The 15,835-nt window shown below is 43.6% G+C and overlaps 1 long non-coding RNA gene across 2 annotated transcripts; it reads right to left on the reverse strand.

Annotated features, from left to right (window-relative positions):
- Positions 1-9,723: 9,723 nt before the first annotated feature.
- LOC123136013 (uncharacterized) lies at positions 9,724-13,104 on the reverse strand. Of its 2 annotated transcripts, none has more exons than XR_006466483.1 (4): positions 12,348-13,104; positions 11,498-11,735; positions 11,287-11,351; positions 9,724-11,197 (listed from the first exon to the last, which is right to left on the reverse strand). It is a non-coding gene; the product is annotated as an uncharacterized lncRNA (long non-coding RNA). The 2 variants fall into 2 exon arrangements; XR_006466484.1 differs by having other exon boundaries at positions 11,287-11,383.
- Positions 13,105-15,835: the final 2,731 nt, after the last annotated feature.

Consider the following 15,835-nt stretch of genomic DNA (forward strand, 5'->3'; position numbering starts at 1 on the left):
CGTAAAGGAATAAATTTTACTTAACTATCATGGTGATTGTTAAACATTGAGAATGGTTGACAGCATTCTCAATCCCAATTAAGTAACATCATCATTAAACAAACCCAACAATATTATTTAAAGTAACATGATGAGATTCACATGATAATCCAAGTACTAGATACTCAAAACATCCATAACTGGGTACACGGCTAATCATGATTAGTTTATACACTCTGCAGAGGTTGCGCACTTTTCCCCACACGACTCGATCTCCTCCGTTGGTTTTCTCGCACTACATGATGTTTGAAAAACGGATGACTGAGACATAGTCTTTCAGAAGCGCTAGCACCTTACGATGGGTAGACCTGTACACCTACTTTCCCCTACATCTGCTAGTCTACCACTGTAAGAGTTCACACGACTTAATCAACTATGCTAGAGCCCATAATAGCATGTGGCTGCACACGGAAGTTTCTAGCATGAATAATCTTATGATCCCTTTGAGCCTGGGTGGCGGTCCAAAACAAACAGGCAATCCTGGAATACCCAGGTACCTCAATCCACCCAGATGTGTATTAAAGTTGCCACCTTAAATAAACCATTAATTAACAATCTCACATCTGTCATGGATACACTCACCCAATCCACGTCTACTAGCATAGCATGGCATAATAAGCAAACGTAGAAATAACTCGCAAGGGTTTGATAATAAAACAGGTGATAGGTACTACCTCATCTACTTCCCAAACCCACATATTAATCAGATCCTAATCATGCAATTGATTGAGGATTGGTCTAATGCATAAAAACTGGATAGTAAAGAGGTATGATCAAAGTGTTACTTGCCTTGCTGATGATCCACGAAACCTAGGGATTCGAAGTAGCAAGCGGCGCAATCCGGGTACTCTATCGCAAGCAAACAAACAAACAAGCATACAATAAATACTCATCTAATGCACGGGTAAAACTCAAATAAGAGATATAACCAGAAAGCTCAACTTAAGAACTCCGGTTTGCAAAAAGAATCAAATCGAACGAAAAAACAAAACTCAAACAGCGAAAGAAACAAGCTTCGTTTACTAATCTGGACCTAAGTCAAATTTTACAGAATCAAAAACTGGTTTGGGTAGATTATTCAGAAAGAGGGTTTCGAGACGAAACTCTAGGCGCTTGAATCGCCTGATTCCGATAAACGAGCGAAAAGTTATACTAAAACGAAAATCGGATTAGAAAATGCGATCAGAAAAATCGCGGAATAAATCCGAGAAAAAGAAAAACAACAAACAGATTAACGAACGAACGTTTGTTATCTGGATCTAAACGATGAACGCGTTCGTTAGAACGAATGAACAAGCGAATGCTCGCTAATTAACCTAAACTGAAAAAGCGATCTAATAAAAAAACGAATATAAAAAAACCGAACAAAAACCGACGAAAACCGAACGGTTTTCTAGGAAAAACCGGCGGCGGGTCAACCTCCGCGGCGGCGGTCGGCGGCGGCGGCAGCTTCGGCGAACGGCGTAGGTGGGCGGCGGGCGGGGTGCGAGGCGGCGGCATAGGCGGCGGGGTGCGGGGCGGCGGCGTTGGCGGCTCCGGCGGGCGACGGGGTGGCGAGGGGCGGCGGCGGCGGCGTCCGGCTCCGGCGGCAGCGCACAAGCCGGAGGCGGCGGCGAAAGGCGGCGGCGGGCGCGGGGCTCAAGGCGGGCGGCGGCTAGGGTTTCGACCCTGGGGCGGGCCGGCGGCTTATAAAGGCCACCCGGAGGAGTCCGGGCCTAACACGGCCCGTAGGTCGGTTCCAGTTTTTTTAAATAATTATCGCGTAGAAAAACAAACAAAAGAAATAGTAAACGGACTCCAAAAATCCTGAAATAAATTTTCCCCGGGTTCTAAAATCAAGCCGGTTTATATGAACATTTATTTGGGGCCTAAATGCAATTTTGAAAAACGCGCATTTTTCCTAAATTCAAATAAAATAGCAATAAAATCCAAAAAATAAAATCTTATTTGATTTTTTTTATTAAATCCTCAATATTTGTTTATTTTGGGAAAGACATTTTATTCCCTCTCTCATAATTTATAATTTGAAATGATTGAAGATAAAATAAATAAAATCAAATGATCCTATTTTCAAAATTTGAGAAAACTCAAATATGAAAAGAACAAAATCCCCAACTCTCTCCGTGGGTCCTTGAGTTGCATAGAATTTCTAGGATCGAGGCAAAATGCATTAAATATGATATGTAATAATGATCTATTTGTATAACATTCCAAATTGAAAATTTGGGATGTTACAAACCTACCCCCCTTAAGATGAATCTCGCCCTCGAGATTCGGGTTGGCTAGAAAATAGGTGAGGGTGGTCCTTCAGCAAATCTTCCTCTCGCTCTCAGGTGGCTTCATCTTCGGTGTGGTGGCTCCACTGAACTTTGCAAAACTTGATAACCTTGCTGCGGGTGACTCGGCTGGTATACTCAAGAATCTTGACTGGTTTCTCCTCATAGGTCAAATCACAGTCCAACTGAATCGCCTCTAGCGGCACTGTATCTCTCAGTGGTATATCAGCCATCTCTGCGTGGCACTTCTTCAACTGGGAAACATGGAAAACGTCGTGAACTCCTGACAGTCCCTCAGGCAATTCCAACTTGTAGGCAACTTCTCCCATACACTACAAAACTATGTATGGTCCCGCAAAACATGGTGCTAACTTTCCCTTGACTCCAAAATGCTTAACTCCTCAAAGTGGGGATACACGAAGATAGACTCTATCTCCGACTTCGTAAACTATCTCCTTGCATTTTGAATCTGTGTAGCTTTTCTGTCTGGACTGGGCTACCTTGAGCCTGTCGCGAATCAACTTCACTTTCCGTTCAGACTCCTTAATCAAATCCGGTCCAAACAACTGGCGGTCTCCAACTTCATCCCACGACAACAGGGTTCTGCACCTCCTTCCGTATAAGGCTTCGAAAGGGGCCATCTTCAAACTGGATTGATAACTGTTGTTATAAGAAAACTCTGCATATGGCAAATTGTCGTCCCAACTAGATTCGTAATCTAGCGCACAAGCTCTCAGCATATCCTCCAAAATCTGATTGACTCTCTCGGTCTGTCCATCTGTCTGCGGATGAAAGGCTGTACTGAACTCTAGCCTGGTACCCAAAGTTTCGTGCAACTGATTCCAGAACTTTGAGGTAAACTGGGTTCCTCTATCTGATACAATGCTCCTCAAAACTCCATGCAGACATATGATCCTAGTCATGTATATCTTGGCCAATTTAGCACTGGTGTAAGTGGTCTTCACTGGAATGAAATGAGCTACCTTCATCAAACAATCGACTACAACCCAAATCGAGTCATAGCCTGAACGAGTCCTGGGCAATCCCGTGATAAAATCCATGCCTAGTTTATCCCACTTCCATTCGGGTATCGACAATGTTTGTAACAATCCTGCCGGCTTCTGATGCTCTGCCTTTACTCTCTGACATACATCACAAACTGCTACATACTCCGCAATATCCTTCTTCATTCCGGTCCACCAAAAAGTCTCCTTCAAATCCAAATACATCTTGGTATTTCCTGGGTGAATTGAATACGGCGAATCATGGGCCTCTTGCAAAATCAACTTCCCGATCTCTGGGTCATTAGGCACATAAACACGGTCTTCAAACCATAAGGTATCGTGCTCATCCTCACGAAATCCCTTAGCTTTTCCTTTGCTCATCTTCTCCTTTATCTCAGCAATTTCCTTGTCGGTCTTCTGAGCTTCTCTGATCTTATCCATCAAAGTCGACTGAATTTCCAATGCTGCTACATAGCCTCTCGATCGGAACTATCTCCAAACATAGTCTGCAAAGGTCCTCGGCTAACTCCTTTGGCAACCCTACGGTCATGAGTGTATTGACATGGCTCTTACGGCTCAACGCGTCGGCTACTACGTTAGCCTTCCCAGGGTGGTACTGCAATCTCATGTCATAGTCCTTGATGAGCTCCAACCATCTCCTTTGCCTGAGATTCAACTCCTTCTGTGTGAAAATGTACTTCAAGCTCTTGTGATCCGTGTACACCTCACAATGATTTCCGATAAGAAAATGTCTCCATGTCTTCAATGCATGCACTACGGCTGCTAACTCCAAATTGTGTGTGGCATAATTCAACTCATGTGGTTTAAGCTGTCGTGAAGCATACGAAACAACTCTCCCCTCCTGCATAAGCACTGCTCCAAGTCCTCAACGTGAAGCATCGCAATACACGTCGTAATCGTTGGTCTGATCTGGCAGAATCAACCCTGGCGAGGTAACCAAACGTGTCTTCAATTCTTGGAAACTGGCCTCACATTCCTAAGTCCAAATGAATTTGGTATCCTTCTTCAATAACTCTGTCATGGGCTTTGCAATCCTTGAAAAATTCTCAATGAATCTCCGGTAGTATCCTGCCAGTCCAAGAAAACTCCCGATCTCTCCAACTGTCGTTGGTGCTACCCAATTTGTTACAGTGACAACCTTTGTGGGGTCTACTGCTATTCCTTCTCCAAATATAACATGTCCGAGGAATCCAACTTCCTTCAACCAAAACTCACATTTGCTGAACTTGGCGTATAACTGGTGTTCTCTGAGCTTCTCCAATACCAAACACAAATGCTCTTTATGCTCCTCTTCGTTCTTCGAGTAGACCAAAATATCATCAATGAACACCACGATGAACTTATCCAGAAACTCCATAAATACTTTGTTCATCATGTTCATGAAATAGGCAGGCGCGTTCGTCAGACCAAATGACATAACGGTATACTCGTACATCCCATGCCTGGTGGTAAAAGCCATATTAGGTATATCCTGCTCTCGAATCTTCAACTGATGGTATCCTGATCGCAAATCGATCTTGGAAAATACCTTTGCTCCTTGCAATTGGTCAAACAGATCATTGATCATCGGCAGTGGGTACTTGTTCTTAATTGTTACTGCATTCAAGCCTCGATAGTCAACAACCATCCTCAATGATCCATCTTTCTTCTCCACTAGAAGCACTGGTGACCCCCAAGGCGAAGAACTTGGGCGAATGTAGCCTTTATCCAGTAACTCCTTAATCTGACTCTTAATCTCCTCCAAATCCTTTGCTGGCATCCTGTATGGTCTCTTGGATATCGGCCCTGTGCCTGGCAAAAGCTCAATTAAAAACTCGATGTCTCTATCCGGTGGCATGCCTGGCAACTCTTCTGGAAATACGTCAGAAAAATCCTTCACTACTGGTACTTCCTCCTGCACAACTCCTGATAAGGAATTTACGTGCATCCTCTTCGGCTCATGTCTTGATACATACCTTATCCTTCTCCCTTCTGGGGTAGTAAGCAAAATCGACTTACTGGCGCAATCGATGTTTCCTCCATACATCGATAGCCAATCCATACCCAGAATCACATCAAAACCTTGAGATTCCAAAATGATTAAGTCTGAGGGGAAAACATGCTTGCCTATACTCAACGGTACTTGAAAACATCCTCGACTGGCCATATACTCTGCTCCTGGTGAGGTTACTAGCATGGGTGTTCCGAGAACCTTGGTGGGCAGTCTATACTTATCCACAAATCCCCTTGATATGTATGAATGCGATGCACCAGTATAAAAAACAACGAGTGTAGTAAATGACTTAACCAAAAACTTATCTATTACTGCATCTGACTGGGCGTCAACCTCCTCCACGCTAACGTGGTTCACTTGTCCTCTGTTGAAAGGGTTCGGCTTCTTCCCAGAGCTTCCATTGCCATTCCCATTCTGGCCTTCAGGACATTCATTGGCATAATGTCCGGTCTTCTGGCACTTAAAGCAAGTGACTTGGCTCAGATCTCTCTTGGCTGGTGTTGAGAGGTTGGTACGGTTTTGATCATTGCCTCCTCCATTCCCGTTACCATTCTTGGAACCATTATGGTTGTGTGAGCTACCACCTCCATAGGTATGCTGAAACTGTCCTCCCGATTTCGGGGTAAAACGTGGCTTCTGTTGAGCTCCAGAATTGTATTTCCCTTGTCCATACTTCCTCTTGCAGTTTTCAATCTGCTGCTGCTTCCCTTCAATCGCTAGAGCACGGTCTACCAACTCCTGCTAGTTGTTGAAACTTGCTACCATCAACTGCATACTCAGCTCATCATTCAGTCCTTCCAGAAACTTCTCTTGCTTAGCTGCATCTGTAGCAACGTCATGTGGGGCATAACGTGCTAGTTTATTGAAATCATCCGCATACTGGCCAACTGTATGTCCTCCTCCCTGACGTAAGTTGCGAAACTCATGCTTCTTCATGGCCATAGCTCCTGCTGAAACATGGGCAGTATGAAAAGCCTGCTGAAACTGATCCCACGTGACAGTATCTACTGGATAGGTGGCTGTGAAATTCTCCCACCATGATGCTGCGGGTCCCTCAAGCTGATGTGCAGCAAATCGCACCCTCTCCGCATCTGTGCATCCTGCAGTGGTCAACTCCCTGGCTGTTTTGTGAAGCCAATCATCTGCAACAATCGGCTCGGTACTACTGGAGAATACCGGCGGATTCAGCCTAAGAAAACGGGTTAAGTGATCAACAGGTGGTGGTGGTGGTGGGTTGTTGTTGTTGTTGTTCCGCTGATTCTAATTCTGGACTAGTATCTGCATCAATGCATTCTGCTGCTGGATCAACTGGGTGAGCTCCGGTGGGAAAGCAAATCCGTTGTCACATCTCGGAGGCATCTGAGGGTTTAGAAAAGATGAGAATACATAATAGAATGAGGTCTAGAGGGAAAACACTACCCATATGCACATGAGACAAATTTCAATCAAAACACTTCATTCAAACAAGCAAGGGCATACAATGGTCTATCTATCGTTATAAAAGTGCTCGGACTATACTAGATACATGGAGGGAAATACTACTACTGTTATGGTGGTCTACTAGAAAAACTGCTCCGATGAAGACTCCATGATATCTGCTCCAGCTTCATCAACATAGTCATCATCACTATCATCCGGGTCCGAGTCGGTCTCGTCGATGATGATGTAGTTCTCTGTACAAGTGCAATCTTCGTCTTCTCCAGATCTTCATTCTTCTCGACTAGCGTTGCTATTTCCTCCTCATATCCATCGCGTGTAGACTTGAGTTCTTCCTCCAGTTCCGTGTTCTTGGTCATGGCCTTCTTCAGATCCATAGTCAGTGTGTCAGTGTGTCCTATAGTCAGTGTGTCCTCTGATACCATCTTGTAGCGACCAGACCTCAAACAGTCTGATCTTTGTGCATCAGTGTCATCCATGGATCAGTAAAGCTGACATGCACAATACTTGAATGATTTATAACAGAGTAGCAATCACACACTTATTACATCGAATGTCTCCAAAGAGAACTTATTACAATAAATATGGCTTAAGGCCAACTAATAACGATAACAACGGAAGGCTTGGAAGATAGGTGAGTCCATTAACTCCAACGGCATCACTGAGTATAGAACCACGATCCTAAGGCATCTTACTCGTTGTCTGAAAAGTCTGCAACATGAATGTTGCAGCCCGAAATGGGTCAGCACATGGAATATGCTGGCAATGTAACACATAGAGAGTAATGAAAGAATAAAGCTATACTACATGCATATATGGCTTGGTGGAAAGCTCTAGGGTTACAGTTTTGCATAAAGCCAATTTTTCCCTACTGCAAAGGAATAAATTTTATGTAACTATCATGGTGGTCGTTAAACATTGAGAATGGTTGACAGCATTTTCAATCCCAATTAAGTAACATCATCATTAAACAAACCCAACAATATTATTTAAAGTAACATGATGAGATTCACATGACAATCCAAGTACTAGATACTCAAAACGTCCATAACCGAGGACACGGCTAATAATGATTAGTTTATACACTCTGCAGAGGTTACGCACTTTTCCCCACACGACTCGATCTCCTCTGTTGGTTTTCTCGCACTACATGATGTTTGAGAAATGGATGACCGAGACATAGTCTTTCAGAAGCGCTAGCACCTTACGATGGGTAGACCTGTACACCTACTTTCCCCTACATCTGCTAGTCTACCATTCTAAGAGTTCGCACGACTTAATCAACTATTCTAGAGCCCATAATAGCATGTGGCTGCACACAAAAGTTTCTAGCATGAATAATCTTATGATCCCTTTGAGCTTGGGTGGCGGTCCAAAACAAACAGGCAATCCTGGAATACCCAGGTACCTCAATCCACCCAGATGTATATTAAAGTTGCCACCTTAAATAAACCATTAATTAACAATCTCACATCTGTCATGGATACACTCACCCAATCCACATCTACTAGCATAGCATGGCATAATAAGCAAACGTAGAAGTAACTCCCAAGGGTTTGATAATAAAACAGGTGATAGGTACTACCTCATCTACTTCTCAAACCCACATATTAATCAGATCCTAATCATGCAATTGTTTGAGGATTGATCTAATGCATAAAAACTAGGTAGTAAAGAGGTATGATCAAAGTGTTACTTGTCTTGCTGATGATCCGCGAAACCTAGGGATTCGAAGTAGCAAGCGGCGCAATCCGGGTACTCTATCACAAGCAAACAAACAAACAAGCATACAATAAGTACTCATCTAATGCACGGGTAAAACTCAAATAAGAGATCTAACCAGAAAGCTCAACTTAAGAACTCCGGTTTGCAAAAAGAATCAAATCGAACGAAAAAAAACTCAAACGACGAAAGAAACAAGCTTCGTTTATTAATCTGGACCTAAGTCAAATTTTACAGAAGCAAAAACTGGTTTGAGTAGATTATTCGGAAAGAGGGTTTCGAGATGAAACTGTAGGCGCTTGAATCGTCTCATTCCGATAAACGAGCGAAAAGTTATACTAAAACGAAAATCGAATTAGAAATCGCGATAAGAAAAATCGCAGAATAAATTCGAGAAAAAGAAAAACGACGAACAGATTAATGAACGAACGTTCGTTATCTGGATCTAAACGATGAACGCGTTCGTTAGAACGAACGAACGAGCGAATGCTCGCTAATTAACCTAAACCAAAAAAACCGATCTAATAAAAAATGAATCTAAAAAAAACCGAACGAAAACCAGCGAAAACCGAACGGTTTTTTAGGAAAAACCGGCGGCGGGTCAACCTCGGCGGCGGCGGTCGGCGGCGGCGGCGGCTCCATAGAACGGCGTCGGCCGGCGGCGGGCGGGGTGCAAGGCGACGGCGTCGGCGGCGGGGTGCGGGGCGGCGGCGTCGGCGGCTCCGGCGGGTGACGAGGTGGCGAGGGGCGCGGCGGCGGCGGCTCCGGCGGGTGACGAGGTGGCGAGGGGCGCGGCGGCGGCGGCGGCGGGCTCCGGCGGCGGCGGCGGCGAAAGGCGGCGGCGGCGGGCGCGGGGCTCGAGGCGGGCGGCGGCTAGAGTTTCGGCCCCGGGGCGGGCCGGCGGCTTATAAAGGCCACCCGGAGGAGTCCGGGCCTAACACGGCCCGTAGATCGGTTCCAGTTTTTTATTTTTAAATAATTATCGCGCAGAAAAACAAACGAAAGAAATACAAAACGGACTCCAAAAATCCCGAAATAAATTTTCCCCGGCTAATAAAATCAAGCCGGTTTAGATGATCATTTATTTGGGGCCTAAATGGAATTTTAAAAACGCGCATTTTTCCTAAATTCAAATAAAATAGCAATAAAATTCAAAAAATAAAATCTTATTTGATTTTTTTATTAAATCCTCAATATTTCTTTATTTTGGGAAAGTCATTTTATTCCTCTCTCATAATTTATAATTTGAAATGATTGAAGATAAAATAAATAAAATCAAATGATCCTATTTTCAAAATTTGAGAAAACTCAAATATGAAAATAACGAAATCCCCAACTCTCTCCGGGGGTCTGTGAGTTGCGTGGAATTTCTAGGATCGAGGCAAAATGCATTAAATATGATATGCAATAATGATCTATTTGTATAACAATCTAAATTGAAAATTTGGGATGTTACAGATTTCCCCTGTATCATATAGGTGCCTTGGTATATGTTACATCTTACAAATAAATGGTCAACGTACATCAAGAAACTGGAGGCAATGGTCCTGGCAGGAAACCTTTGCTGTATACATATCATTGGATTACTACTTAGTTGAACAAATTTCACCCGCTTCTTACATTAAATAAAGCAGGAGTTGAATATAACACGAGGAAAACCAAAGTCACCTACTGCCTGCTACTGCTTGCTACTTGAGCACAACAACAAAAAATGTTCTGACTATATTCTTGGAGAACTGTGCACTTAGTAAGATCAGGATCTCCTGAGTATATTTTATCATATTTCGGTTATCTAAATATCATGCTGACGCTAATGCTTATTATAATTACCTTCCTTGGTGAGAAACACTTTCCGTAAAAAAATACCAACTGGCTTAAAAGAAAAAATACCAACTGGCTTAAAAGCATAATCACTTTCGGCTAGCTCTTATGATACAAGGTGTTGGAATGATTACATGTGGATCTTAATCTGACAAATATGACTACTGATAAAGAAAAAATATCATCCTCACCTATGTCATTAATAAGTTATTGTGCAAACAGTTGCCGCTATAGTCATCCTTGCAGCAGTAACTGTGACACAACACCTTGCAGGTTCCTACATTCCCCGTGCTCGCCCATCTTTGTGTCACTATCATGCATCTCGCCCTTTGTGAGGCAACCCCAAAATTCAGAAGTAGCTGAGCCCGACAATGCAAATTTCTTTGAGAAAATTCAGAAGTACAAAACCCCTACACACATCAAAATTGACCAGACACTCCTGCCTCCTCCCCTTCCACCGTAGCCCCAGCCCCCACCATCTCCACCACGTCCCCCTCTTCCTCGCCATCCCCTCCACCCGCTCCTCCATCTCTTGCGATTCCACTCCCCGCAAGTACGCGGACGGCGCTGTCTATGCCCCAACACCTCTCGTGCTTCCTCCCTTGCTGCATCATTCCTCCACCCACCGCCGCCACCTCCTCCTCGTCATCACCATCTCATCTGCATGCTCCCCGTCTCCTCGGACGCTGACCTCCACAAGTATGCCGCTGGCTACGCGCTGCTCATCCTCACCGCCGACGCGCTCCGCGGTATGTTCTGGTGTGATGCACATAGACGTGCTCTGCTCAACTACTGCCTTTTATTCCCCAAACCTCATTCTGCCTATCATGTCATTTCTCAAATTCAAAATTTTCACCCAAATCTGCGTGTCCAGGTGGAATTATCTAGAAAAATAAAGTGGGCAATCAGACGGGACTCAGCTTGAACTACATCCTAAGAGTTTATGAGAGACATAGGAGCTTTTACAACATACATTGTACCTTGACGAAGCATCAGAAGGCGAAGGGCAGTGAGTCCGAGCTCCACACTCCGTTTGATCTGAAGATGTGAGAGTGTGACCAGCATGTTGCCTCATCATAGTGAAGAGATAATAAAATCAATGGACGAATCAAATAGCTACAACTTGGAGCTTCAAGTAATGGATTTGGTTCACTTAATTGTTCAATCAATAGCAAAGTTGTTACCTGACAGAACCATACGCCTCCCCTGGCAGCAGTCTAACACCTTTACCCCTTGTCCTTGGACACCACATTCGAACAACCGCCAATCAGAAATCCGATGTGTGAACTCCTCCACCGAGTGCCCCCTGTACGGTGCCCAACCACCTCATCAGCGCACAATACAGCAGCATCCTAACCGCCGCTTGCCTCCACCACCAGGATGCTCGCAAGTGCAACTGCAATTTACTGACAGCTAGAGCAACTACGCGTGCTTTAGTTTACACAATATAGGCAAAGAAAAAAAGTGTGTACAACCACATATAATTCAATGAAAAGGGAGGCACCAAAAGATCTGTTCATACTGAAAATTAGGTGCCTTGCTAGACTGTACATGCAAAATTCGACAAGTATCCAATTATCAGTTCTAAACAGACTGTTGCTCAATGATGTAATTGCCCAAAAGTTTCCATAGTGTATATCCTCCTTTTGCTATTAGATATTTAAGGTTGACAGAGTTTCACAAATGTAGCGCCCATATGCCTTGGAATTGTGATCCAAGACATAGCTTGAAAACAGAGGCAGGATAATGTACGGAATGAAACCATGTCATGTCACCTGTATAGAACTTCTAATTCAAAAGGAAAATAAATGGTACTTGTGAGTTGTGACATTTGGCCATGTTTACATCTTTGAATTAGATGCTAATCCGTAACGTTTGCAGTAATTTTGTAATAAAATTATATGGAAATTGCACCTACAAACTGAATGGCTAATACTATGAAAGACCTAGAAGACAGTATACATACTCTAGCATTTTGTCGAGTACCTAGTGTGCGTGAAGCGACCGACATCGGTGAAGCAGAGCAATTTGTACCTGGACGGACGAGGATCGATCTCAGAAGGCCGCTACCGTTAGGGTCGAAGGCCGAAGAATCGACTGACTTCCGCGATGTGCCGTCCTCGTCTAAGCTGTTGTGGCCAACAGAGGGTGGCGTGGTGGAAAACGAGAAGATTTTCTCTCTCCTGCCTGTCCCATCAGCAGCGGCACGCTCATCCTCCTTGGCCTCGGTGTGGGTGTGCTCAACCCTGTGCTCCTTTTGCAGTGTATATAGGAGACGGGGCAGGGATGGAGGAGACCGCGAGGAAGGGGAGATTCACCGGGGAACGACCTTGCCGGTGGCGTACTTGTGGAGGTTGGCGTCGGTGGCGTGCTTGCGAAGGTTGGCGTCGAGGGAGACGGGGAAGCACACGGAGGAGATGGCCACGAGAAGGGGGCGTGGTGGTGGTGGGAGGCGCGGCTTGCGGCGGCTGGTAACAAAGGAGATGACGATGGGTGGAGGGGATGACGAGGAGCACGGGGAGGTGGGAGCGCTCGAACTGCTGTGTCGGAGGGGGCAGGAGAGGCGTCCGTAGACGGACGACATTGACGGCATGCTTGCTGAGGTCGGCGTTGGAGGAGACGGGCAAGGGGGCGGAGAGGACGTCGAGGTGGAGGTACATCATGGTGGTGGGCGGTGGGGCTGAGAAGCGTGAGAGGCGCTGGGGTGGACGGCGCCAGTACCGGCCGCCCCGCCAGATCGATTCCAGTGATGTCTGTCGGTGATTCGATTTGTTTCGAGATGGTTCGACGAGTTGGGACTTGGGAGAGAGAAGCCTAAACAGGAAAGATGGGGTTAGAGAGGGGGTTATGTGCAAATGAGCAGCAGATAGCTTCGTTTGCGTTAGATGCCGATCCGACGATCCTTAACGACCGATGGCATACACATCATCATCACCAATTCAGATTTTTATAAGAGTAGAGATGTATGTTATGTGTTCAATATTTTGATGGTTACTGAATGCCATGTGTCAAACTTAAAAGTACGGATGGACAAAACTTTAATTATAAATTCTTTGCCCTTAAAATTAAATAAATGGAGCATCAATTTAAGTTAGTGATTTATTTTTTATATTTTTGCGAAAGAAGTTAATGATTTATGTTTGTGCTAATCTCTTGAAAGTATGTACACCATCCTCAAATAATATTGGGAAGCAAGATTGTTCTCTCATGTTCGCTGGATGAACAGATCTTTAATTATAAACTATTTACCTTCAAAGTGAAATAAATGAATTATATATTTAATTGTGGGATTTATGTTTGTGTAAATCTCTTGCAAATATTGTTCTCATCGTGCTCAGCTCCACCGATGTGCCATCTATAGCTCAAGATACCCGTATGCTGCTAACCATGTGTGCTTCTCAATGCTCCTGCCCTATCTGCCATTTCTTCAAGGTCATACGCCTCAAGTAATGGGCTCGAAATATAAAGAAGAAATTTCTGCCCATTGAATGGAAATTCCGCTCAGCTCCACCGATGCGCCATCTATAGCTTAAGGTAGCTATATGCTGGAGTCGAATGTTTCGCCCCGAGTGTCAACCATGGGAAAGATTGTTCCCAAGTGTTTCACTAGTTTCAACCAATGGAAAAAATAGTGTGGCCCTTCAAATATGCTATTAGTGTGCTATATCGCACTATAGGGTGCTATTAGTGAGACATTATATACTGATTTATTTAGCGATGCATTTCTCAGGACATTATAGCGTGCTATTAACGACACTAGCGCGCTATTTTTTCAACAGTTTCAACTTTCAACTAGAGTTTTGGTAACCGCCGGAAGAATTCAGTGACCAGGCGGTTACCGCAGATCTCGGTGCCCCATGAGAAATCACCTTACCGACAAAATATCCTGAATTTTTTAATTTAAATAAAATTTAACTAAACTGAATTTTGGATTAATTTTATCCGGACACTAAATTCATTCAAAAATTTCGTTCCATAACCGATCAGTATTCTCTTTGTTGGTTACGGCGGTTACTAAAAATCTCGGTGTCCCACAAGATATATTTTTTTGATCTGGGATCCAAAACCTTGGTTTCAATGAGTGTTTGGGGCACTCGGTAGACTAGCAAATTCTGGCAGTGAGTGTATACCTACTCGATAGTGTAGACTATTTCACATTGTTTCAAATGAAGACCAAACTCGTAACTCAAATATTCGTCTCCACGATTGGATCGTAGAAACTTTATTTTTCTTGTTATAGTGATTTTCCACTTCACTCTGAAATTCTTTGAACTTTTCAAATGTTTCAGACTTATGTTTCATCAAGTAGATATACCCATATCTGCTCAAATCATCTGTGAAGGTCAGAAAATAACGATACACGCCGCGAGCCTTAACACTCATCGGATCGCATACATCGGTATGTATTATTTCTAATAAGTCAGTAGCTCGTTCCATTGTTCCGGAGAATGGAGTTTTAGTCATCTTGCCCAAAAGGCACGGTTCGCAAGCATCAAATGATTCATAACCAAGTGATTCCAAAAATCCATCTTTATGGAGTTTCTTCATGCGTTTTACACCGATATGACCCAAACGGCAGTGCCACAAATAAGTTGCACTATCATTATTAACTTTGCATCTTTTGGCATCAATATTATGAATATGTTTATCACTACGATTGAGATCCAACAAACTATTTTCATTGGGTGTATGACCATCAAAGGTTTTATTCATTTAAACAGAACAACAATTATTCTCTGATTTTAAATGAATAACCGTATTGCAATAAACATGATCAAATCATATTCATGCTCAACGCAAACGCCAAATAATATTTATTTAGGTTCAACACTAATCCCTAAAGTATAGGGAGTGTGCGATGATGATCATATCAATCTTGGAACCACTTCCAACACACATCGTCACTTCACCCTCAACTAGTTTCTGTTTATTCTGTAACTCCTGTTTTGAGTTACTAATCTTAGCAACCGAACAAGTATCAAATACTCAGGGGTTACTATAAACACTAGTAAGGTACACATCAATAACCTGTATATCAAAATATACCCTTGTTTAGTTTGCCATCCTTCTTATCCACCAAATATTCAGGGTATTTCCGTTTCCAGTGACCATTTCCTTTGCAGCACTCAGTTTCAAGCTTTGGTTCAGCTTTGGGCTTCTTCGTGGGAGTGACAACTTGCTTGTCATTGTACTTGAAGTTCCCCTTTCTTTCCCTTTGCCCTTTTCTTGAAACTAGTGATCTTGTCAACCATCAACACTTGATGCTCTTTCTTGATTTCTACCTTCGTCGATTTCAACATCACGAAGAGCTCGGGAATCATTTTCGTCATCCCTTGCATACTATAGTTCATCACAAAGTTCTACTAACTTGGTTTATGGTGACTAGAGAACTCTGTCAATCACTATCTTATCTGGAAGATTAACTCCCACTTGATTCAAGCGATTGTAGTACCCAGACAATCTGAGCACATGCTCACAAGTTGAGAGATTCTCCTCCATCTTTTAGCCATAGAACTTGTTGG

This window comes from Triticum aestivum, chromosome 6B (assembly GCF_018294505.1).
Source record: "Triticum aestivum cultivar Chinese Spring chromosome 6B, IWGSC CS RefSeq v2.1, whole genome shotgun sequence".
Lineage (NCBI taxonomy): Eukaryota > Viridiplantae > Streptophyta > Magnoliopsida > Poales > Poaceae > Triticum > Triticum aestivum.